At 42.6% G+C, this 20,632-nt stretch overlaps 32 non-coding genes across 32 annotated transcripts; all 32 read left to right on the top strand.

The window, feature by feature from the left end:
- The first annotated feature begins 1,142 nt into the window (after positions 1-1,142).
- TRNAA-UGC (transfer RNA alanine (anticodon UGC)) lies at positions 1,143-1,215 on the top strand. The gene has a single exon. It is a non-coding gene; the product is annotated as a tRNA-Ala (tRNA).
- Positions 1,216-1,965: 750 nt separating this feature from the next.
- Positions 1,966-2,039, top strand: TRNAV-CAC (transfer RNA valine (anticodon CAC)). Its single transcript has one exon. It is a non-coding gene; the product is annotated as a tRNA-Val (tRNA).
- An 886-nt stretch (positions 2,040-2,925) lies between these two features.
- TRNAV-CAC (transfer RNA valine (anticodon CAC)) lies at positions 2,926-2,998 on the top strand. The gene has a single exon. It is a non-coding gene; the product is annotated as a tRNA-Val (tRNA).
- A 65-nt stretch (positions 2,999-3,063) lies between these two features.
- On the top strand, positions 3,064-3,136 carry TRNAV-CAC (transfer RNA valine (anticodon CAC)). The gene has a single exon. It is a non-coding gene; the product is annotated as a tRNA-Val (tRNA).
- Positions 3,137-3,201: 65 nt separating this feature from the next.
- Positions 3,202-3,274, top strand: TRNAV-CAC (transfer RNA valine (anticodon CAC)). Its single transcript has one exon. It is a non-coding gene; the product is annotated as a tRNA-Val (tRNA).
- A 65-nt stretch (positions 3,275-3,339) lies between these two features.
- TRNAM-CAU (transfer RNA methionine (anticodon CAU)) lies at positions 3,340-3,412 on the top strand. The gene has a single exon. It is a non-coding gene; the product is annotated as a tRNA-Met (tRNA).
- A 747-nt stretch (positions 3,413-4,159) lies between these two features.
- On the top strand, positions 4,160-4,232 carry TRNAV-CAC (transfer RNA valine (anticodon CAC)). The gene has a single exon. It is a non-coding gene; the product is annotated as a tRNA-Val (tRNA).
- A 753-nt stretch (positions 4,233-4,985) lies between these two features.
- Positions 4,986-5,058, top strand: TRNAA-UGC (transfer RNA alanine (anticodon UGC)). Its single transcript has one exon. It is a non-coding gene; the product is annotated as a tRNA-Ala (tRNA).
- Positions 5,059-6,383: 1,325 nt separating this feature from the next.
- Positions 6,384-6,456, top strand: TRNAA-UGC (transfer RNA alanine (anticodon UGC)). Its single transcript has one exon. It is a non-coding gene; the product is annotated as a tRNA-Ala (tRNA).
- A 203-nt stretch (positions 6,457-6,659) lies between these two features.
- Positions 6,660-6,732, top strand: TRNAV-UAC (transfer RNA valine (anticodon UAC)). Its single transcript has one exon. It is a non-coding gene; the product is annotated as a tRNA-Val (tRNA).
- A 337-nt stretch (positions 6,733-7,069) lies between these two features.
- On the top strand, positions 7,070-7,142 carry TRNAV-UAC (transfer RNA valine (anticodon UAC)). The gene has a single exon. It is a non-coding gene; the product is annotated as a tRNA-Val (tRNA).
- An 889-nt stretch (positions 7,143-8,031) lies between these two features.
- On the top strand, positions 8,032-8,104 carry TRNAV-UAC (transfer RNA valine (anticodon UAC)). The gene has a single exon. It is a non-coding gene; the product is annotated as a tRNA-Val (tRNA).
- Positions 8,105-8,442: 338 nt separating this feature from the next.
- On the top strand, positions 8,443-8,515 carry TRNAV-UAC (transfer RNA valine (anticodon UAC)). The gene has a single exon. It is a non-coding gene; the product is annotated as a tRNA-Val (tRNA).
- Positions 8,516-8,854: 339 nt separating this feature from the next.
- TRNAV-UAC (transfer RNA valine (anticodon UAC)) lies at positions 8,855-8,927 on the top strand. The gene has a single exon. It is a non-coding gene; the product is annotated as a tRNA-Val (tRNA).
- A 1,850-nt stretch (positions 8,928-10,777) lies between these two features.
- On the top strand, positions 10,778-10,850 carry TRNAV-UAC (transfer RNA valine (anticodon UAC)). Its single transcript has one exon. It is a non-coding gene; the product is annotated as a tRNA-Val (tRNA).
- A 338-nt stretch (positions 10,851-11,188) lies between these two features.
- Positions 11,189-11,261, top strand: TRNAV-UAC (transfer RNA valine (anticodon UAC)). The gene has a single exon. It is a non-coding gene; the product is annotated as a tRNA-Val (tRNA).
- A 339-nt stretch (positions 11,262-11,600) lies between these two features.
- TRNAV-UAC (transfer RNA valine (anticodon UAC)) lies at positions 11,601-11,673 on the top strand. The gene has a single exon. It is a non-coding gene; the product is annotated as a tRNA-Val (tRNA).
- A 1,850-nt stretch (positions 11,674-13,523) lies between these two features.
- On the top strand, positions 13,524-13,596 carry TRNAV-UAC (transfer RNA valine (anticodon UAC)). Its single transcript has one exon. It is a non-coding gene; the product is annotated as a tRNA-Val (tRNA).
- A 338-nt stretch (positions 13,597-13,934) lies between these two features.
- TRNAV-UAC (transfer RNA valine (anticodon UAC)) lies at positions 13,935-14,007 on the top strand. Its single transcript has one exon. It is a non-coding gene; the product is annotated as a tRNA-Val (tRNA).
- Positions 14,008-14,346: 339 nt separating this feature from the next.
- Positions 14,347-14,419, top strand: TRNAV-UAC (transfer RNA valine (anticodon UAC)). The gene has a single exon. It is a non-coding gene; the product is annotated as a tRNA-Val (tRNA).
- An 888-nt stretch (positions 14,420-15,307) lies between these two features.
- On the top strand, positions 15,308-15,380 carry TRNAV-CAC (transfer RNA valine (anticodon CAC)). The gene has a single exon. It is a non-coding gene; the product is annotated as a tRNA-Val (tRNA).
- A 336-nt stretch (positions 15,381-15,716) lies between these two features.
- On the top strand, positions 15,717-15,789 carry TRNAV-UAC (transfer RNA valine (anticodon UAC)). The gene has a single exon. It is a non-coding gene; the product is annotated as a tRNA-Val (tRNA).
- Positions 15,790-15,857: 68 nt separating this feature from the next.
- On the top strand, positions 15,858-15,927 carry TRNAV-CAC (transfer RNA valine (anticodon CAC)). The gene has a single exon. It is a non-coding gene; the product is annotated as a tRNA-Val (tRNA).
- A 1,026-nt stretch (positions 15,928-16,953) lies between these two features.
- Positions 16,954-17,026, top strand: TRNAV-CAC (transfer RNA valine (anticodon CAC)). The gene has a single exon. It is a non-coding gene; the product is annotated as a tRNA-Val (tRNA).
- Positions 17,027-17,086: 60 nt separating this feature from the next.
- TRNAV-UAC (transfer RNA valine (anticodon UAC)) lies at positions 17,087-17,159 on the top strand. The gene has a single exon. It is a non-coding gene; the product is annotated as a tRNA-Val (tRNA).
- Positions 17,160-17,362: 203 nt separating this feature from the next.
- On the top strand, positions 17,363-17,435 carry TRNAV-UAC (transfer RNA valine (anticodon UAC)). The gene has a single exon. It is a non-coding gene; the product is annotated as a tRNA-Val (tRNA).
- Positions 17,436-17,503: 68 nt separating this feature from the next.
- Positions 17,504-17,573, top strand: TRNAV-CAC (transfer RNA valine (anticodon CAC)). Its single transcript has one exon. It is a non-coding gene; the product is annotated as a tRNA-Val (tRNA).
- Positions 17,574-18,876: 1,303 nt separating this feature from the next.
- Positions 18,877-18,949, top strand: TRNAV-UAC (transfer RNA valine (anticodon UAC)). Its single transcript has one exon. It is a non-coding gene; the product is annotated as a tRNA-Val (tRNA).
- A 70-nt stretch (positions 18,950-19,019) lies between these two features.
- TRNAG-CCC (transfer RNA glycine (anticodon CCC)) lies at positions 19,020-19,087 on the top strand. The gene has a single exon. It is a non-coding gene; the product is annotated as a tRNA-Gly (tRNA).
- An 889-nt stretch (positions 19,088-19,976) lies between these two features.
- Positions 19,977-20,049, top strand: TRNAV-CAC (transfer RNA valine (anticodon CAC)). Its single transcript has one exon. It is a non-coding gene; the product is annotated as a tRNA-Val (tRNA).
- A 337-nt stretch (positions 20,050-20,386) lies between these two features.
- Positions 20,387-20,459, top strand: TRNAV-UAC (transfer RNA valine (anticodon UAC)). Its single transcript has one exon. It is a non-coding gene; the product is annotated as a tRNA-Val (tRNA).
- A 70-nt stretch (positions 20,460-20,529) lies between these two features.
- TRNAG-CCC (transfer RNA glycine (anticodon CCC)) lies at positions 20,530-20,597 on the top strand. Its single transcript has one exon. It is a non-coding gene; the product is annotated as a tRNA-Gly (tRNA).
- Positions 20,598-20,632: the final 35 nt, after the last annotated feature.

Here is a 20,632-nt window from a genome sequence, read left to right as displayed (position 1 = left end):
GAACAAATTGTGCGACCAAAAGACGATATTTTTGTAAATTGCAGTGCAGTTTTCAAATTTGAAATTTTTACGTTTCCCAAATATGGTTGAAAAGCTAATTTAACAGCGCTAGTTATAACACACTCTCTTGGTAAACCTTGAGCGAAACTTAAATCATTCACTATTAATAAAAACTGTCTTAGTGGACAAAGACTAGAAAAAATGTAAACGATAAGAGAAGAAAATGGAATGACCGAAGTCCAGATATTAACTTTTTTCAGCTTAATGACATCAATTATTTAAAAAAATACTTATCTTCGTTTTTATCACCAAAATTCCATTTGCCCAAAATATTTTATCATGAAATTTTGCATTTTTTTGGGAAGGGTTCATGTGAAGGAATTAATTTATAACAAAGACACGCGACATCGTTTACGCTTACCCTAAGCGGTCATCGTAGTCCTTGGAAAATATTTTATGGTTATTTAAAGGGATGCAAGGGTTATTTCAAATACTATATACGTTTTAAATAGTCTTGAGTTAGAGGAAAGCAAGTCCAATAATGAAATAGATAGACAGCTCGCCGTTAGTCTGCGTTCACTTACGTTTTTCGTGAGCAACGTTTGCCATACACTGTCTACATTGTGTTCCTCGTAAAACAGCTAGTGGTCGTCATGCGAAAATTAATTTAGCAGTAACTTTTAAAACTGATAGTTCTCAAAACATACGATATTATATCAAAGGGTTTTTTATGTATTTTATAAAAATTTTAATGATCGATTTATTAATCATTTTGGGTCGTCGATAGAAAAACAGGGAACCAATGGAACGATGGTCGTGTAGTAAGTGTAGACGAAGAACAGACAATCATGATGAAAGATTAAGTTTAATCCTTCATTTTCAAAATCAAAAGGGGGAAAAAATTAATACCATAATTACCCCTTCATACTACTTAATGTTAATACTCAGTCTTTGCACGTGCTTTTTCGACCATAATTCAAAATTGGAAAACTCAATATTACTAAGTATCTATGGTGTAGTGGTTATCACGTCCGCTTCACACGTAGAAGGTCCCAGGTTCTAGCCACATGGGATACATGATCTGACCATCGTGATTGGGCCTAAAAATAAGCTAGGTGTCTTGGAAAACTCAATATTACTAAGTATCTATGGTGTAGTGGTTATCACGTCCGCTTTGCACGCGGAAGGTCCCAGGTTCGATCCCTGGTAGATACGTATTTTGTCCATCGTGATTTGGCATAAGAATAAGCTATATCTATTGGAACTCAGTATTACTACGTATCTAAGGTGTAGTGGTTATCACGTCCGCCTAACACGCGGAAGGTCCCAGGTTCGAGCCCCATTAGATACATGTTTAGACCATCGTGATTGGACATACTAATTACCTAGATCTCTTGCAAAACTCAGTATTACTGCGTATCTATGTTGTAGTGGTTGCCACGTCCGCTTAACACGCGGAAGGTCCCAGGTTCGATCCCTGGTAGATATATGTTTTATCCATCGTGATTGCGCATAAAAATAAGCTAGGTCTCTTGGAAAACTCAATATTAGAAAGTATCTATGGTGTAGTGGTAATCACGTCAGCTTTACACGCGGAAGGTCCCAGGTTCGACCCATGGTAGATACATCTTTTGTCCATCGTTATGTGGCATAAAAATAAGCTAGATATCTTGGAAGACTCAGTACTACGTATCTATGGTGTTGAGGTTATCACGTCCGCTTAACACGCGGAAGGTTCCAGGTTCGAGCCCTGATAGATACATGTTTTTACCATTGTGATAGGGCATAAAAATAAGCTAGGTCTCTTGGAAAACTCAGTCTAACTACCTAACTATGGTGTAGTAGTTATCACGTCCGCTTAACACGCGGAAGGTCCCAGGTTCGAGCCCTGGTAGATACATATTTTTACCATCGTTATTCTGCATAATAATAAGCTATGTCTCTTCGAAAACTCAGCAATACTACGTATCTATGGTGTTAGTGGTTATCACGTCCGCTTCACACGCGGAAGGTCCCAGGTTCGAGCCCTGGTAGATATATGTTTTTTCCATCGTGATTGCGCATAAAAATAAGCTAGGTCTCTTGGAAAACTCATCATTACTACGTATCTATGGTGTAGTGGTTATCACGTCCGTTTTACACGCGGAAGGTCCCATGTTCGAGCCCTGGCAGATACATATTTCGTCCATCGTGATTTGGCATAAAAATAACTAGATATCTTGGAAAACTCAGGACTACGTATTTATGGTGTAGTGGTTATCACGGCCGCCTAACACGCGGAAGGTCCCAGGTTCGAGCCCTGGTAGATACATGATTTTACCATCGTGACTCGGCATAAAAATAAGCTAGGTCTCTGTGAAAACTCAGCATTACTACGTATCTAGGGTGTAGTGGTTATCACGTCAGCTTCAAACGCGGAAGGTCCCAGGTTCGAGCCCTGGTAGATAATTGTTTTTACCATCGTGATTGGGCATAAAAATAAGCTAGGTTTCTTGGAAAACTCAGTCTAACTACCTAACTGTGGTGTAGTGGTTGTCACGTCCGCCTAACACGCGGAAGGTAAAAGGTTCGAGCCCCATCAGATACATGTTTTGACCGTCGTGATTGGGCATAAAAATAAGCTAGGTCTCTTAGAAAACTCCATATTACTAAGTATCTATGGTGTAGTGGTTCTCACGTCCGTTTTACACGCGGAAGGTCCCAGGATCGACCACTGGTAGTTGATAACTTTGTCCATCGTGATTGGGCATAAAAATAAGCTATATCTATTGGAAAACTCAGTATTACTACATATCTATGGTGTAGTGGTTTTCACGTCCGCTTTACACGCGCTAGGTCCCAGGTTCGAGCCCTGGCAGATACATATTTCGTCCATCGTGATTTGGCATAAAAATAAGCTAGATATCTTTGAAAACTCAGGACTACGTATTTATGGTGTAGTGGTTATCACGTCCGCTTCACACGCGGAAGGGCCCAGGTTCGAGCCCTGGTAGATACATGATTTTACCATTGTGACTCGGCATAAAAATAAGCTAGGTCTCTTTGAAAACTCAGCATAACTACGTATCTATGGTGTAGTGGTTATCACGTCCGCTTCACACGCGGAAGGTCCCAGGTTCGAGCCTTGGTAAATATATGTTTTTACCATCGTGATTCGGCATAAAAATAAGCTAGAACTCTTGGAAAACTCAGCATTACTACGTATCTATGGTGTAGTGGGTATCACGTCCGCTTCACACGCGGAAGGGCCCAGGTTCGAGCCTTGGTAGACACATGTTTTTACCATCGTGATTCGGCATAAAAATAAGCTAGGTCTCTTGGAAAACTCAGCATTACCACGTATCTATGGTGTAGTGGTTATCACGTCCGCTTCATACGCGGAAGGGCCCAGGTTCGAGCCCTGGTAGATACCCATTTTGACCATCGTGATAGGACATTAAAAAAGCTAGGTGTCCTGGAAAACTCAATATTACTAAGAAACTATGGTGTTGTGGTTATCATGTCCGCTTTATACGCGGAAGATAACAGGTTCGAGCCCCATTAGATACATGTTTTGACCATCGTGATTGGACATACTAATCACCTAGATCTCTTGCAAAACTCAATATTACTACGCATCAATGGTGCAGTGGTTATCACGTCCGCTTCACACGCGGAAGGTCACAGGTTCGAGCCCTGGTAGATACATATCTTGACCATCGTGATAAGATATTAAAAAAGCTAGTTTTCTTGGAAAACTCAATATTACTAAGTATCTATTGTGTAGTGGTTATCGCGTCCGCCTAACACGCGGAAGATAACAGGTTCGAGCCCCATCAGATACATGTTTTGACCATCGTGATTGGGCATGAAAATAAGCTAGGTGTCTTGGAAAACTCAATATTACTAAGTTTCTATGGTGTATAGGTTATCGCGTCCGCTTTACACGCGAGAGGTCCCAGGTTCGAGCCCTGGTAGATACATATTTCGTCCATCGTGATTTGGCATAAAAATAAGCTAGATATCTTGGAAAACTCAGGTCTACGTATTTATGGTGTAGTGGTTATCACGGCTGCCTAACACGCGGAAGGTCCCAGGATCGAGCAGTGGTAGATACATGATTTTACCATCGTGACTCGGCATAAAAATAAGCTAGGTCTCTTGGAAAACTCAGCACTGCGCATCTATGGTGTAGTGGTTATCACGTCCGCTTCACACGCGGAAGGTCCCAGGTTCGAGCCCTGGTGGATAATTGTTTTTACCATCGTGATTCGGCATAAAAATAAGCTAGGTCTCTTGGAAAACTAAGCATTACCACGTATCTTTGCTGTAGTGGTTATCACGTCCGCTTCACACGCGAAGGGCCCAGGTTCGAACCCTGGTAAATACCCATTTTGACCATCGTGATAGGACATTAAAAAAGCTAGGTCTCTTGGAAAACTCAATATTACTAAGTATCTATGGTGTTGTGGTTATCATGTCCGCTTTACACGCGGAACGTCCCAGGTTCAAGCTCTGGTAGATACATGTTTTGTGCATCGTGATTGGGCATAACAATAAGCTAGGTCCCTTGGAAAACTGAGTCTAACTACCTAACTATGTTGTAGTGGTTATCACGTCCGCCTAATACGCGGAAGGTCCCAGGTTCCAGCCCCATTAGATACATGTTTTGTCCATCGTTATTGGGCATAAAAATAAGCTAGGTCTCTTGGAAAACTCAATGTTACTAAGTATCTATGGTGTTGTGGTTATCATGTCCGCTTTATACGCGGAAGATAACAGGTTCGAGCCCCATTAGATACATGTTTTGACCATCGTGATTGGGCATAAAAATAAGCTGGGTGTCTTGGAAAACTCAATATTACTAAGTTTCTGTGGTGTAGTGGTTATCACGTCCGCTTAACACGCGGAAGGTCCCAGGTTCGAGCCATTTTTTATACATGTTTTTACCATCGTGATTGGGCATAAAAATAAGCTAGGCCTCTTGGAAAACTCAATAATACTAAGTATCTATGGTGTAGCGGTTATCACGTCCGCTTTGCACGTGGAAGGTCCCAGGTTCGAACCCTGGAAGATCCATATTTTGACCATCTTGATACGATATTAAAAAAAGCTAGGTCTCTTGGAAAACTAAGTCTAGCAACCTTACTATAGTCTGTCAAACGAAAGAAGAGCCCTGAGAAATTTGTCCAAATTGGTGTCGCCACCATTGACCCCATAGTACTTTATCAACTTGTTTTCTTTTGTCAATAGTCGTCTGTAATATAGTCTGCTATATACAGATACTTTAACTTATGTCATTAAAATATATTGCAATGCTAGTTCAACAAAGATAAAACTGGTGTCTTGTCGTTAATTTTGTTTTATATTCTTTAATACTCGATGATCGTAAAAAACATAACGTATTAAATATATATTGCAAAATGTATTGGTTCTATTGCAATTAAGCCATCTGTATATAGCAGACTATATTACAGACGACTATTGACAAAACCAAACAAGTTGATAAAGTACTATGGGGTCGATGGTGGCGACACCAATTTGGACAAATTTCTCAGGGCTCTTCTTTCGTTTGACAGACTATAAGGTGTAGTGGTTATCACGGCCGCCTAACACGCGAAAGGTCGCACGTTCTAGCCCTGGTAGATACATGTTTTGTCCATCGTGATATGGCATATAAATAAGCTATATCTATTGGAAAACTCAGTATTACTACGTATCTAAGGTGTAGTGGTTATCACGTCCGCCTAAGACGCGGAAGGTCCCAGGTTAGAGCTCGGGTAGATACATCTTTTGTCCATCGTGATTTGGCATAAAAATAAGCTAGATATCTTGGGAAACTCAGTACTGCGTATCTATGGTGTAGTGGTTTTTACGTCCGCTTTACACGCGGAAGGTCTCAGGTTCGAGCCCTGGTAGATACATATTTTGTCCATCGTGATTGGGCATAACAATAAGCTAGGTCTCCTCGAAAAACTGAGTCTAACTACCTAACTATGTTGTAGTGGTTATCACGTCCGTCTAATACGCGGAAGGTCCCAGGTTCGATCCCGATGAGATACATGTTTTGTCCATCGTTATTGGGCTTAAAAATAAGCTAGGTCTCTTGGAAAACTCAATGTTACTAAGTATCTATGGTGTAGTGGTTATCACGTCCGCTTTACACGCGGATGGTCCCAGGTTCGAGCACTGGTAGATACTAATTTTGTCCATCGTGATTGGGCATAACAATAAGCTAGGTCTCTTGGAAAACTAAGTATTACAACCTTATTATGGTGTAGTGGTTATCACGTCCGCCTAATACGCGGAAGGTCCCAGGTTCGATCCCGATGAGGTACATGTTTAGACCATCGTTATTGGGCATAAAAATAAGCTAGGTGTCTTGGAAAACTCAATATTAGTAGGTATCTATGGTGTAGTGGTTATCACGTCCGTTTTGCACGCGTAAGGTCCCAGGTTCGAGCCCTGGTAGATACATATTTTGTCCATCGTGATTGGGCATAACAATAAGCTAGGTCTCTTGGAAAACTCAGCATAACAACCTAACTACGGTGTAGTGGTTATCACGTCCGCCTAATACACGGAAGGTCCCAGGTTCGAGCGCGATGAGGTACATGTTTGGACCATCGTTATTGGGCATAAAAATAAGCTAGGTCTCTTGGAAAACTCAATATTACTAAGTATCTATGGTGTAGTGGTTATCACGTCCGCTTTACACGCGGGAGGTCCCAGGTTCGAGCCCTGGTAGATACATATTTTTTCCATCGTGATTGGGCATAACAATAAGCTAGGTCTCTTGGAAAACTCAGTCTAACTACCTTACTAAGGTGTAGTGGTATCACGGCCGCCTAACACGCGATAGGTCGTACGTTCTAGCCCTGGTAGATACATGTTTTTTCCATCGTGATAAGGCATATAAATAAGCTATATCTATTGGAAAACTCAGTATTACTACGTATCTAAGGTGTAGTGGTTATCACGTCCGCCTAAGACGCGGAAGGTCCCAGGTTAGAGCTCGGGTAGATACATCTTTTGTCCATCGTGACTTGGCATAAAAATAAGCTAGATATCTTGGGGAACTCAGTACTACGTATCTATGGTGTAGTGGTTATCACGTCCGCTTTACACGCGGAAGGTCCCAGGTTTGAGCCCTGGTAGATACATATTTTGTCCATCGTGATTGGGCATAACAATAAGCTAGGTCTCCTCGAAAACTAAGTCTAACTACCTAACTTTGGTGTAGTGGTTATCACGTCCGCCTAATACGCGGAAAGTCCCAGGTTCGAGCCCGATTAACTACATGTTTGGACCATCGTTATTGGGCATAAAAAAGCTAGGTCTCTTGGAAAACTCAATATTACTAAGTATCTCTGGTGTAAAGGTTATCACGTCCGCTTTACACGCGGAAGGTCTCAGGTTCGAGCCCTGGTAGATACATGATTTGTCCATCGTGATTGCGCATAAAAATAAGCTAGGGCTCTTGGAAAACTCAATCTAACTACCTAACTATGGTGTAGTGGTTATCACGTCCTCTTTACACGCGGAAGGTCCCAGGTTTGAGCCCTGGTAGATACTTATTTGTCCATCGTGATTGGGCATAACAATAAGCTAGGTCTCCTCGAAAACTAAGTCTAACTACCTAACTTTGGTGTAGTGGTTATCACGTCCGCCTAATACGCGGAAAGTCGCAGGTTCGAGCCCGATTAACTACATGTTTGGACCATCGTTATTGGGCATAAGAAAAGCTAGGTCTCTTGGAAAACTCAATATTACTAAGTATCTCTGGTGTAAAGGTTATCACGTCCGCTTTACACGCGGAACGTCCCAGGTTCAAGCCCTGGTAGATACATGTTTTGTGCATCGTGATTGGGCATAACAATAAGCTAGGTCTCTTGGAAAACTGAGTCTAACTACCTAACTATGTTGTAGTGGTTACCACGTCCGCCTAATACGCGGAAGGTCCCAGGTTCGAGCCCCTTGAGATACATGTTTGGACCATCGTTATTGGGCATAAAAATAAGCTAGGTCTCTTGGAAAACTCAATATTACTAAGTATCTATGGTGTAGTGGTTATCACGTCCGCTTTACACGCGGAAGGTCCCAGGTTCGAGCCCTGGTAGATACATACTTTTTCCATCGTGATTGGGCATAACAATAAGCTAGGTCTCTTGGAAAACTCAGTCTAACTACCTTACTAAGGTGTAGTGGTATCACGGCCGCCTAACACGCGAAAGGTCGTACGTTCTAGCCCTGGTAGATACATGTTTTTTCCATCGTGATAAGGCATATAAATAAGCTATATCTATTGGAAAACTCAGTATTACTACGTATCTAAGGTGTAGTGGTTATCACGTCCGCCTAAGACGCGGAAGGTCCCAGGTTAGAGCTCGGGTAGATACATCTTTTGTCAAATCGTGACTTGGCATAAAAATAAGCTAGATATCTTGGGGAGCTCAGTACTACGTATCTATGGTGTAGTGGTTATCACGTCCGCTTTACACGCGGAAGGTCTCAGGTTCGAGCCCTGGTAGATACATGATTTGTCCATCGTGATTGCGCATAAAAATAAGCTAGGGCTCTTGGTAAACTCAATCTAACTACCTAACTATGGTGTAGTGGTTATCACGTCCTCTTTACACGCGGAAGGTCCCAGGTTTGAGCCCTGGTAGATACATATTTTGTCCATCGTGATTGGGCATAACAATAAGCTAGGTCTCCTCGAAAACTAAGTCTAACTACCTAACTTTGGTGTAGTGGTTATCACGTCCGCCTAATACGCGGAAAGTCCCAGGTTCGAGCCCGATTAACTACATGTTTGGACCATCGTTATTGGGCATAAAAAAGCTAGGTCTCTTGGAAAACTCAATATTACTAAGTATCTATGGTGTAGTGGTTATCACGTCCGCTTTACACGCGGAAGGTCCCAGGTTCGAGCCCTGGTAGATGCATGTTTTGTCCATCGTGATAGTGCATAAAAATAAGCTAGTTCTCTTGGAAAACTCAATCTAACTACCTAACTATGGTGTAGTGGTAATCACGTCCGCTTCACACGCGGAAGGTCCCAGGTTCGAGCCCTCGTAGATACATATTTTTTCCATCGTGATTGGGCAAAACAATAAGCTAGGTCTCTTGGAAAACTCAGTCTAACTACCTAACTAAGGTATAGTTGTTATCACGGCCGGCTAACACGCGGAAGGTCGCAGGTTCGAGCCCTGGTAGATACATATTTTGTCCATCATGATTGGCATAAAAATAAGCTATATCTATTGGAAAACTCAGTATTACTACGTATTTTAGGTGTAGTGGTTATCACGTCCGCTTTACACGCGAAAGGTCCCAGGTTCGAGCACTGATAGTAAATAATTTTGTCCATCGTGATTGGGCATAACAATAAGCTAGGTCTCTTTGGAAAACTAAGTCTAACAACCTAACTATGGTGTAGTGGGTACCTCGTCCGCCTAATACGCGGAAGGTCCCAGGTTCGAGCAACATGAGATACATGTTTTGACCATCGTGATTGGACATACTAATTACCTAGGTCTCTTGGAAAACTCAATATTACCAAGTAACTATGGTGTAGTGATTATCACGTCCGCTTTACATGCGGAAGGTCCCAGGTTCGAGCCCTGGTAGATACAGGTTTTGTCCATCGTGATTGCGCATAAAAATAAGCTAGGTCTCTTGGAAAACTCAATCTAACTACCTAACTATGATGTGGTGGTAATCACGTCCGATTCACACGCGGAAGGTCCCAGGTTCGAGCCCTGGTAGGTACATAGTTTGACCATTGTGATAAGATATTAAAAAAGTTAGGTCTCTTGGAAAACTCAATATTACTATCTATGGTGTAGTGGTTATCACGTCCGATTCACACGCGGAAGGTCCCAGGTTTGAGCCCTGGTAGATACATATTTTGTCCATCGTGATTGGGCATAACAATAAGCTAGGTCTCCTCGAAAACTAAGTCTAACTACCTAACTTTGGTGTAGTGGTTATCACGTCCGCCTAATACGCGGAAAGTCCCAGGTTCGAGCCCGATTAACTACATGTTTGGACCATCGTTATTGGGCATAAAAAAGCTAGGTCTCTTGGAAAACTCAATATTACTAAGTATCTCTGGTGTAAAGGTTATCACGTCCGCTTTACACGCGGAAGGTCTCAGGTTCGAGCCCTGGTAGATACATGATTTGTCCATCGTGATTGCGCATAAAAATAAGCTAGGGCTCTTGGAAAACTCAATCTAACTACCTAACTATGGTGTAGTGGTTATCACGTCCTCTTTACACGCGGAAGGTCCCAGGTTTGAGCCCTGGTAGATACTTATTTGTCCATCGTGATTGGGCATAACAATAAGCTAGGTCTCCTCGAAAACTAAGTCTAACTACCTAACTTTGGTGTAGTGGTTATCACGTCCGCCTAATACGCGGAAAGTCGCAGGTTCGAGCCCGATTAACTACATGTTTGGACCATCGTTATTGGGCATAAGAAAAGCTAGGTCTCTTGGAAAACTCAATATTACTAAGTATCTCTGGTGTAAAGGTTATCACGTCCGCTTTACACGCGGAACGTCCCAGGTTCAAGCCCTGGTAGATACATGTTTTGTGCATCGTGATTGGGCATAACAATAAGCTAGGTCTCTTGGAAAACTGAGTCTAACTACCTAACTATGTTGTAGTGGTTACCACGTCCGCCTAATACGCGGAAGGTCCCAGGTTCGAGCCCCTTGAGATACATGTTTGGACCATCGTTATTGGGCATAAAAATAAGCTAGGTCTCTTGGAAAACTCAATATTACTAAGTATCTATGGTGTAGTGGTTATCACGTCCGCTTTACACGCGGAAGGTCCCAGGTTCGAGCCCTGGTAGATACATACTTTTTCCATCGTGATTGGGCATAACAATAAGCTAGGTCTCTTGGAAAACTCAGTCTAACTACCTTACTAAGGTGTAGTGGTATCACGGCCGCCTAACACGCGAAAGGTCGTACGTTCTAGCCCTGGTAGATACATGTTTTTTCCATCGTGATAAGGCATATAAATAAGCTATATCTATTGGAAAACTCAGTATTACTACGTATCTAAGGTGTAGTGGTTATCACGTCCGCCTAAGACGCGGAAGGTCCCAGGTTAGAGCTCGGGTAGATACATCTTTTGTCAAATCGTGACTTGGCATAAAAATAAGCTAGATATCTTGGGGAGCTCAGTACTACGTATCTATGGTGTAGTGGTTATCACGTCCGCTTTACACGCGGAAGGTCTCAGGTTCGAGCCCTGGTAGATACATGATTTGTCCATCGTGATTGCGCATAAAAATAAGCTAGGGCTCTTGGTAAACTCAATCTAACTACCTAACTATGGTGTAGTGGTTATCACGTCCTCTTTACACGCGGAAGGTCCCAGGTTTGAGCCCTGGTAGATACATATTTTGTCCATCGTGATTGGGCATAACAATAAGCTAGGTCTCCTCGAAAACTAAGTCTAACTACCTAACTTTGGTGTAGTGGTTATCACGTCCGCCTAATACGCGGAAAGTCCCAGGTTCGAGCCCGATTAACTACATGTTTGGACCATCGTTATTGGGCATAAAAAAGCTAGGTCTCTTGGAAAACTCAATATTACTAAGTATCTATGGTGTAGTGGTTATCACGTCCGCTTTACACGCGGAAGGTCCCAGGTTCGAGCCCTGGTAGATGCATGTTTTGTCCATCGTGATAGTGCATAAAAATAAGCTAGTTCTCTTGGAAAACTCAATCTAACTACCTAACTATGGTGTAGTGGTAATCACGTCCGCTTCACACGCGGAAGGTCCCAGGTTCGAGCCCTCGTAGATACATATTTTTTCCATCGTGATTGGGCAAAACAATAAGCTAGGTCTCTTGGAAAACTCAGTCTAACTACCTAACTAAGGTATAGTTGTTATCACGGCCGGCTAACACGCGGAAGGTCGCAGGTTCGAGCCCTGGTAGATACATATTTTGTCCATCATGATTGGCATAAAAATAAGCTATATCTATTGGAAAACTCAGTATTACTACGTATTTTAGGTGTAGTGGTTATCACGTCCGCTTTACACGCGAAAGGTCCCAGGTTCGAGCACTGATAGTAAATAATTTTGTCCATCGTGATTGGGCATAACAATAAGCTAGGTCTCTTTGGAAAACTAAGTCTAACAACCTAACTATGGTGTAGTGGGTACCTCGTCCGCCTAATACGCGGAAGGTCCCAGGTTCGAGCAACATGAGATACATGTTTTGACCATCGTGATTGGACATACTAATTACCTAGGTCTCTTGGAAAACTCAATATTACCAAGTAACTATGGTGTAGTGATTATCACGTCCGCTTTACATGCGGAAGGTCCCAGGTTCGAGCCCTGGTAGATACAGGTTTTGTCCATCGTGATTGCGCATAAAAATAAGCTAGGTCTCTTGGAAAACTCAATCTAACTACCTAACTATGATGTGGTGGTAATCACGTCCGATTCACACGCGGAAGGTCCCAGGTTCGAGCCCTGGTAGGTACATAGTTTGACCATTGTGATAAGATATTAAAAAAGTTAGGTCTCTTGGAAAACTCAATATTACTATCTATGGTGTAGTGGTTATCACGTCCGATTCACACGCGGAAGGTCCCAGGTTTGAGCCCTGGTAGATACATATTTTGTCCATCGTGATTGGGCATAACAATAAGCTAGGTCTCCTCGAAAACTAAGTCTAACTACCTAACTTTGGTGTAGTGGTTATCACGTCCGCCTAATACGCGGAAAGTCCCAGGTTCGAGCCCGATTAACTACATGTTTGGACCATCGTTATTGGGCATAAAAAAGCTAGGTCTCTTGGAAAACTCAATATTACTAAGTATCTCTGGTGTAAAGGTTATCACGTCCGCTTTACACGCGGAAGGTCTCAGGTTCGAGCCCTGGTAGATACATGATTTGTCCATCGTGATTGCGCATAAAAATAAGCTAGGGCTCTTGGAAAACTCAATCTAACTACCTAACTATGGTGTAGTGGTTATCACGTCCTCTTTACACGCGGAAGGTCCCAGGTTTGAGCCCTGGTAGATACTTATTTGTCCATCGTGATTGGGCATAACAATAAGCTAGGTCTCCTCGAAAACTAAGTCTAACTACCTAACTTTGGTGTAGTGGTTATCACGTCCGCCTAATACGCGGAAAGTCGCAGGTTCGAGCCCGATTAACTACATGTTTGGACCATCGTTATTGGGCATAAGAAAAGCTAGGTCTCTTGGAAAACTCAATATTACTAAGTATCTCTGGTGTAAAGGTTATCACGTCCGCTTTACACGCGGAACGTCCCAGGTTCAAGCCCTGGTAGATACATGTTTTGTGCATCGTGATTGGGCATAACAATAAGCTAGGTCTCTTGGAAAACTGAGTCTAACTACCTAACTATGTTGTAGTGGTTACCACGTCCGCCTAATACGCGGAAGGTCCCAGGTTCGAGCCCCTTGAGATACATGTTTGGACCATCGTTATTGGGCATAAAAATAAGCTAGGTCTCTTGGAAAACTCAATATTACTAAGTATCTATGGTGTAGTGGTTATCACGTCCGCTTTACACGCGGAAGGTCCCAGGTTCGAGCCCTGGTAGATACATACTTTTTCCATCGTGATTGGGCATAACAATAAGCTAGGTCTCTTGGAAAACTCAGTCTAACTACCTTAAAAAGGTGTAGTGGTATCACGGCCGCCTAACACGCGAAAGGTCGTACGTTCTAGCCCTGGTAGATACATGTTTTTTCCATCGTGATAAGGCATATAAATAAGCTATATCTATTGGAAAACTCAGTATTACTACGTATCTAAGGTGTAGTGGTTATCACGTCCGCCTAAGACGCGGAAGGTCCCAGGTTAGAGCTCGGGTAGATACATCTTTTGTCAAATCGTGACTTGGCATAAAAATAAGCTAGATATCTTGGGGAACTCAGTACTACGTATCTATGGTGTAGTGGTTATCACGTCCGCTTTACACGCGGAAGGTCTCAGGTTCGAGCCCTGGTAGATACATGATTTGTCCATCGTGATTGCGCATAAAAATAAGCTAGGGCTCTTGGTAAACTCAATCTAACTACCTAACTATGGTGTAGTGGTTATCACGTCCTCTTTACACGCGGAAGGTCCCAGGTTTGAGCCCTGGTAGATACATATTTTGTCCATCGTGATTGGGCATAACAATAAGCTAGGTCTCCTCGAAAACTAAGTCTAACTACCTAACTTTGGTGTAGTGGTTATCACGTCCGCCTAATACGCGGAAAGTCCCAGGTTCGAGCCCGATTAACTACATGTTTGGACCATCGTTATTGGGAATAAAAAAGCTAGGTCTCTTGGAAAACTCAATATTACTAAGTATCTATGGTGTAGTGGTTATCACGTCCGCTTTACACGCGGAAGGTCCCAGGTTCGAGCCCTGGTAGATGCATGTTTTGTCCATCGTGATAGTGCATAAAAATAAGCTAGTTCTCTTGGAAAACTCAATCTAACTACCTAACTATGGTGTAGTGGTAATCACGTCCGCTTCACACGCGGAAGGTCCCAGGTTCGAGCCCTCGTAGATACATATTTTTTCCATCGTGATTGGGCAAAACAATAAGCTAGGTCTCTTGGAAAACTCAGTCTAACTACCTAACTAAGGTATAGTTGTTATCACGGCCGGCTAACACGCGGAAGGTCGCAGGTTCGAGCCCTGGTAGATACATATTTTGTCCATCATGATTGGCATAAAAATAAGCTATATCTATTGGAAAACTCAGTATTACTACGTATTTTAGGTGTAGTGGTTATCACGTCCGCTTTACACGCGAAAGGTCCCAGGTTCGAGCACTGATAGTAAATAATTTTGTCCATCGTGATTGGGCATAACAATAAGCTAGGTCTCTTTGGAAAACTAAGTCTAACAACCTAACTATGGTGTAGTGGGTACCTCGTCCGCCTAATACGCGGAAGGTCCCAGGTTCGAGCAACATGAGATACATGTTTTGACCATCGTGATTGGACATACTAATTACCTAGGTCTCTTGGAAAACTCAATATTACCAAGTAACTATGGTGTAGTGATTATCACGTCCGCTTTACAGGCGGAAGATCCCAGGTTCGAGCCCTGGTAGATACAGGTTTTGTCCATCGTGATTGCGCATAAAAATAAGCTAGGTCTCTTGGAAAACTCAATCTAACTACCTAACTATGATGTGGTGGTAATCACGTCCGATTCACACGCGGAAGGTCCCAGGTTCGAGCCCTGGTAGGTACATAGTTTGACCATTGTGATAAGATATTAAAAAAGTTAGGTCTCTTGGAAAACTCAATATTACTATCTATGGTGTAGTGGTTATCACGTCCGATTCACACGCGGAAGGTCCCAGGTTCGAGCCCTGGTAGGTACATAGTTTGACCATTGTGATAAGATATTAAAAAAGTTAGGTCTCTTGGAAAACTCAATATTACTATCTATGGTGTAGTGGTTATCACGTCCGCTTTACACGCGGAAGGTCCCAGGTTTGAGCCCTGGTAGATAAATATTTTGTCCATCGTGATTGGGCATAACAATAAGCTAGGTCTCTTGGAAAACTAGGTTTAACTACCTAACTATGGTGTAGTGGTTATCACGTTCGCCTAATACGCGGAAGGTCCCAGTTTCGAGCCCCATGAGATACATGTTTGGACCATCGTTATTGGGCATAAAAATAAGCTAGGTCTCTTGGAAAACTCTATATTACTAAGTATCTATGGTGTAGTGGTTATCACGTCCGCTTTACAGGCGGAAGGTCCCAGGTTCGAGCCCTGGTAGATACATGTTTTGTCCATCGTGATAGTGCATAAAAATAAGCTAGTTCTCTTGGAAAACTCAATCTAACTACCTAACTATGGTGTAGTGGTAATCACGTCCGCTTCACACGCGGAAGGTCCCAGGTTCGAGCCCTGGTAGATACATATTTTGACCATCGTGATAAGATATTAAAAAAAGTTAAGTCTCTTGGAAAACTCAGTATTAGTAGGTATCTATGGGTTAGTGGTTATCACGTCCGTTATACTCGCGGAAGGTCCCAGGTTCGAGCCCTCGTAGATACATATTTTTTCCATCGTGATTGGGCAAAACAATAAGCTAGGTCTCTTGGAAAACTCAGTCTAACTACCTAACTAAGGTGTAGTTGTTATCACGGCCGCCTAACACGCGGAAGGTCGCAGGTTCGAGCCCTGGTAGATACATATTTTGTCCATCATGATTGGCATAAAAATAAGCTATATCTATTGGAAAACTCAGTATTACTACGTATCTAAGGTGTAGTGGTTATCACGTCCGCCTAACACGCGGAAGGTCCCAGGTTCGAGCCCCATGAGATACATGTTTTGACCATCGTTATTGGGCATAAAAATAAGCTATTTCTCTTGGAAAACTCAATATTACTAAGTATTTATGGTGTAGTGGTTATCACATCCGCTCTACACGCGAAAGGTCCCAGGTTCGAGCACTGATAGTTAATAATTTTGTCCATCGTGATTGGGCATAACAATAAGCTAGGTCTCTTTGGAAAACTAAGTCTAACAACCTAACTATGGTGTAGTGGGTACCTGGTCCGCCTAATACGCGGAAGGTCCCAGGTTCGAGCAATATGAGATACATGTTTTGACCATCGTGATTGGACATACTAAGTACCTAGGTCTCTTGGAAAACTCAATATTACCAAGTAACTATGGTGTAGTGATTATCACGTCCGCTTTACATGCGGAAGGTCCCAGGTTCGAGCCCTGGTAGATACAGGTTTTGTCCATCGTGATTGCGCATAAAAATAAGCTAGGTCTGTTGGAAAACTCAATCTAACTACCTAACTATGATGTGGTGGTAATCACGTCCGATTCACACGCGGAAGGTCCCAGGTTCGAGCCCTGGTAGGTACATAGTTTGACCATTGTGATAAGATATTAAAAAAGTTAGGTCTCTTGGAAAACTCAATATTACTATCTATGGTGTAGTGGTTATCACGTCCGATTCACACGCGGAAGGTCCCAGGTTCGAGCCCTGGTAGGTACATAGTTTGACCATTGTGATAAGATATTAAAAAAGTTAGGTCTCTTGGAAAACTCAATATTTTTATCTATGGTGTAGTGGTTATCACGTCCGCTTTACACGCGGAAGGTCCCAGGTTTGAGCCCTGGTAGATAAATATTTTGTCCATCGTGATTGGGCATAACAATAAGCTAGGTCTCTTGGAAAACTAGGTTTAACTACCTAACTATGGTGTAGTGGTTATCACGTTCGCCTAATACGCGGAAGGTCCCAGTTTCGAGCCCCATGAGATACATGTTTGGACCATCGTTATTGGGCATAAAAATAAGCTAGGTCTCTTGGAAAACTCTATATTACTAAGTATCTATGGTGTAGTGGTTATCACGTCCGCTTTACAGGCGGAAGGTCCCAGGTTCGAGCCCTGGTAGATACATGTTTTGTCCATCGTGATAGTGCATAAAAATAAGCTAGTTCTCTTGGAAAACTCAATCTAACTACCTAACTATGGTGTAGTGGTAATCACGTCCGCTTCACACGCGGAAGGTCCCAGGTTCGAGCCCTGGTAGATACATATTTTGACCATCGTGATAAGATATTAAAAAAAGTTAAGTCTCTTGGAAAACTCAGTATTAGTAGGTATCTATGGGTTAGTGGTTATCACGTCCGTTATACTCGCGGAAGGTCCCAGGTTCGAGCCCTCGTAGATACATATTTTTTCCATCGTGATTGGGCAAAACAATAAGCTAGGTCTCTTGGAAAACTCAGTCTAACTACCTAACTAAGGTGTAGTTGTTATCACGGCCGCCTAACACGCGGAAGGTCGCAGGTTCGAGCCCTGGTAGATACATATTTTGTCCATCATGATTGGCATAAAAATAAGCTATATCTATTGGAAAACTCAGTATTACTACGTATCTAAGGTGTAGTGGTTATCACGTCCGCCTAACACGCGGAAGGTCCCAGGTTCGAGCCCCATGAGATACATGTTTTGACCATCGTTATTGGGCATAAAAATAAGCTATTTCTCTTGGAAAACTCAATATTACTAAGTATTTATGGTGTAGTGGTTATCACATCCGCTTTACACGCGAAAGGTCCCAGGTTCGAGCACTGATAGTTAATAATTTTGTCCATCGTGATTGGGCATAACAATAAGCTAGGTCTCTTTGGAAAACTAAGTCTAACAACCTAACTATGGTGTAGTGGGTACCTGGTCCGCCTAATACGCGGAAGGTCCCAGGTTCGAGCAATATGAGATACATGTTTTGACCATCGTGATTGGACATACTAAGTACCTAGGTCTCTTGGAAAACTCAATATTACCAAGTAACTATGGTGTAGTGATTATCACGTCCGCTTTACATGCGGAAGGTCCCAGGTTCGAGCCCTGGTAGATACAGGTTTTGTCCATCGTGATTGCGCATAAAAATAAGCTAGGTCTCTTGGAAAACTCAATCTAACTACCTAACAATGATGTGGTGGTAATCACGTCCGCTTCACACGCGGAAGGTCCCAGGTTCGAGCCCTGGTAGGTACATAGTTTGACCATTGTGATAAGATATTAAAAAAAGTTAGGTCTCTTGGAAAACTCAATATTACTATCTATGGTGTAGTGGTTATCACGTCCGCTTTACACGCGGAAGGTCTCAGGTTTGAGCCCTGGTAGATAAATATTTTGTCCATCGTGATTGGGCATAACAATAAGCTAGGTCTCTTGGAAAACTAGGTCTAACTACCTAACTATGGTGTAGTGCTTATCACGTTCGCCTAATACGCGGAAGGTCCCAGGTTCGAGCCCCATGAGATACATGTTTGGACCGTCGTTATTGGGCATAAAAATAAGCTAGGTCTCTTGGAAAACTCTATATTACTAAGTGTCTATGGTGTAGTGGTTATCACGTCCGCTTTACAGGCGGAAGGTCCCAGGTTCGAGCCCTGGTAGATACATGTTTTGTCCATCGTGATAGTGCATAAAAATAAGCTAGGTCTCTTGGAAAACTCAATCTAACTACCTAACTATGGTGTAGTGGTAATCACGTCCGCTTCCCACGCGGAAGGTCCCAGGTTTGAGCCCTGGTAGATAAATATTTTGTCCATCGTGATTGGGCATAACAATAAGCTAGGTCTCTTGGAAAACTAAGTCTAACTACCTAACTATGGTGTAGTGTTAATCACGACCGCTTCACACGCGGAAGGTCCGAGGTTCGAGCTCTGGTTGATAAATATTTTGATCATCGTGATAAGATATTAAAAAAAGCTAGGTCTCTTGGAAAACTAAGTCTAACTAACTAACTATGTTGTAGTGGTTATCACGTCCGCCTAATACGCGGAAGGTCCCAGGTTCGAGCCCCATGAGATACATGTTTGGACCATCGTTATTGGGCATAAAAATAAGCTATTTCTCTTGGAAAACTCAATATTACTAAGTATTTATGGTGTAGTGGTTATCACGTCCGCTTTACACGCGAAAGGTCCCAGGTTCGAGCACTGATAGTTAATAATTTTGTCCATCGTGATTTGGCATAACAATAAGCTAGGTCTCTTTGGAAAACTAAGTCTAACAACCAAACTATGGTGTAGTGGGTACCTCGTCCGCCTAATACGCGGAAGGTCCCAGGTTCGAGCAACATGAGATACATGTTTTGACCATCGTGATTGGACATACTAATTACCTAGGGCTCTTGGAAAACTCAATATTACCAAGAAACTATGGTGTAGTGATTATCACGTCCGCTTTACACGCGGAAGGTTCCAGGTTCGAGCCCTGGTAGATACAGGTTTTGTCCATCGTGATTGCGCATAAAAATAAGCTAGGTCTCTTGGAAAACTCAATCTAACTACCTAACTATGATGTGGTGGTAATCACGTCCGATTCACACGCGGAAGGTCCCAGGTTCGAGCCCTGGTAGGTACATAGTTTGACCATTGTGATAAGATATTAAAAAAGTTAGGTCTCTTGGAAAACTCAATATTACTATCTATGGTGTAGTGGTTATCACGTCCGATTCACACGCGGAAGGTCCCAGGTTCGAGCCCTGGTAGGTACATAGTTTGACCATTGTGATAAGATATTAAAAAAAGTTAGGTCTCTTGGAAAACTCAATATTACTATCTATGGTGTAGTGGTTATCACGTCCGCTTTACACGCGGAAGGTCCCAGGTTTGAGCCCTGGTAGATAAATATTTTGTCCATCGTGATTGGGCATAACAATAAGCTAGGTCTCTTGGAAAACTTGGTCTAACTACCTAACTATGGTTTAGTGGTTATCACGTTCGCCTAATACGCGGAAGGTCCCAGGTTCGAGCCCCATGAGATACATGTTTGGACCATCGTTATTGGGCATAAAAATAAGCTAGGTCTCTTGGAAAACTCTATATTACTAAGTATATATGGTGTAGTGGTTATCACGTCCGCTTTACACGCGGAAGGTCCCAGGTTCGAGCCCTGGTAGATACATGTTTTGTCCATCGTGATAGTGCATAAAAATAAGCTAGGTCTCTAGGAAAACTCAATCTAACTACCTAACTATGGTGTAGTGGTAATCACGTCCGCTTCCCACGCGGAAGGTCCCAGGTTTGAGCCCTGGTAGATAAATATTTTGTAAATCGTGATTGGGCATAACAATAAGC

Source organism: Phalangium opilio, unplaced genomic scaffold (genome assembly GCF_054372755.1).
Source record: "Phalangium opilio isolate 3A_F unplaced genomic scaffold, DU_Popi_V2 ptg000061l_1, whole genome shotgun sequence".
In the NCBI taxonomy this organism is placed as follows: Eukaryota; Metazoa; Arthropoda; class Arachnida; order Opiliones; family Phalangiidae; genus Phalangium; species Phalangium opilio.
The sequence above is the reverse complement of the archived record's forward strand: the minus strand, read 5'-3'. Positions and strand labels throughout refer to the sequence as shown.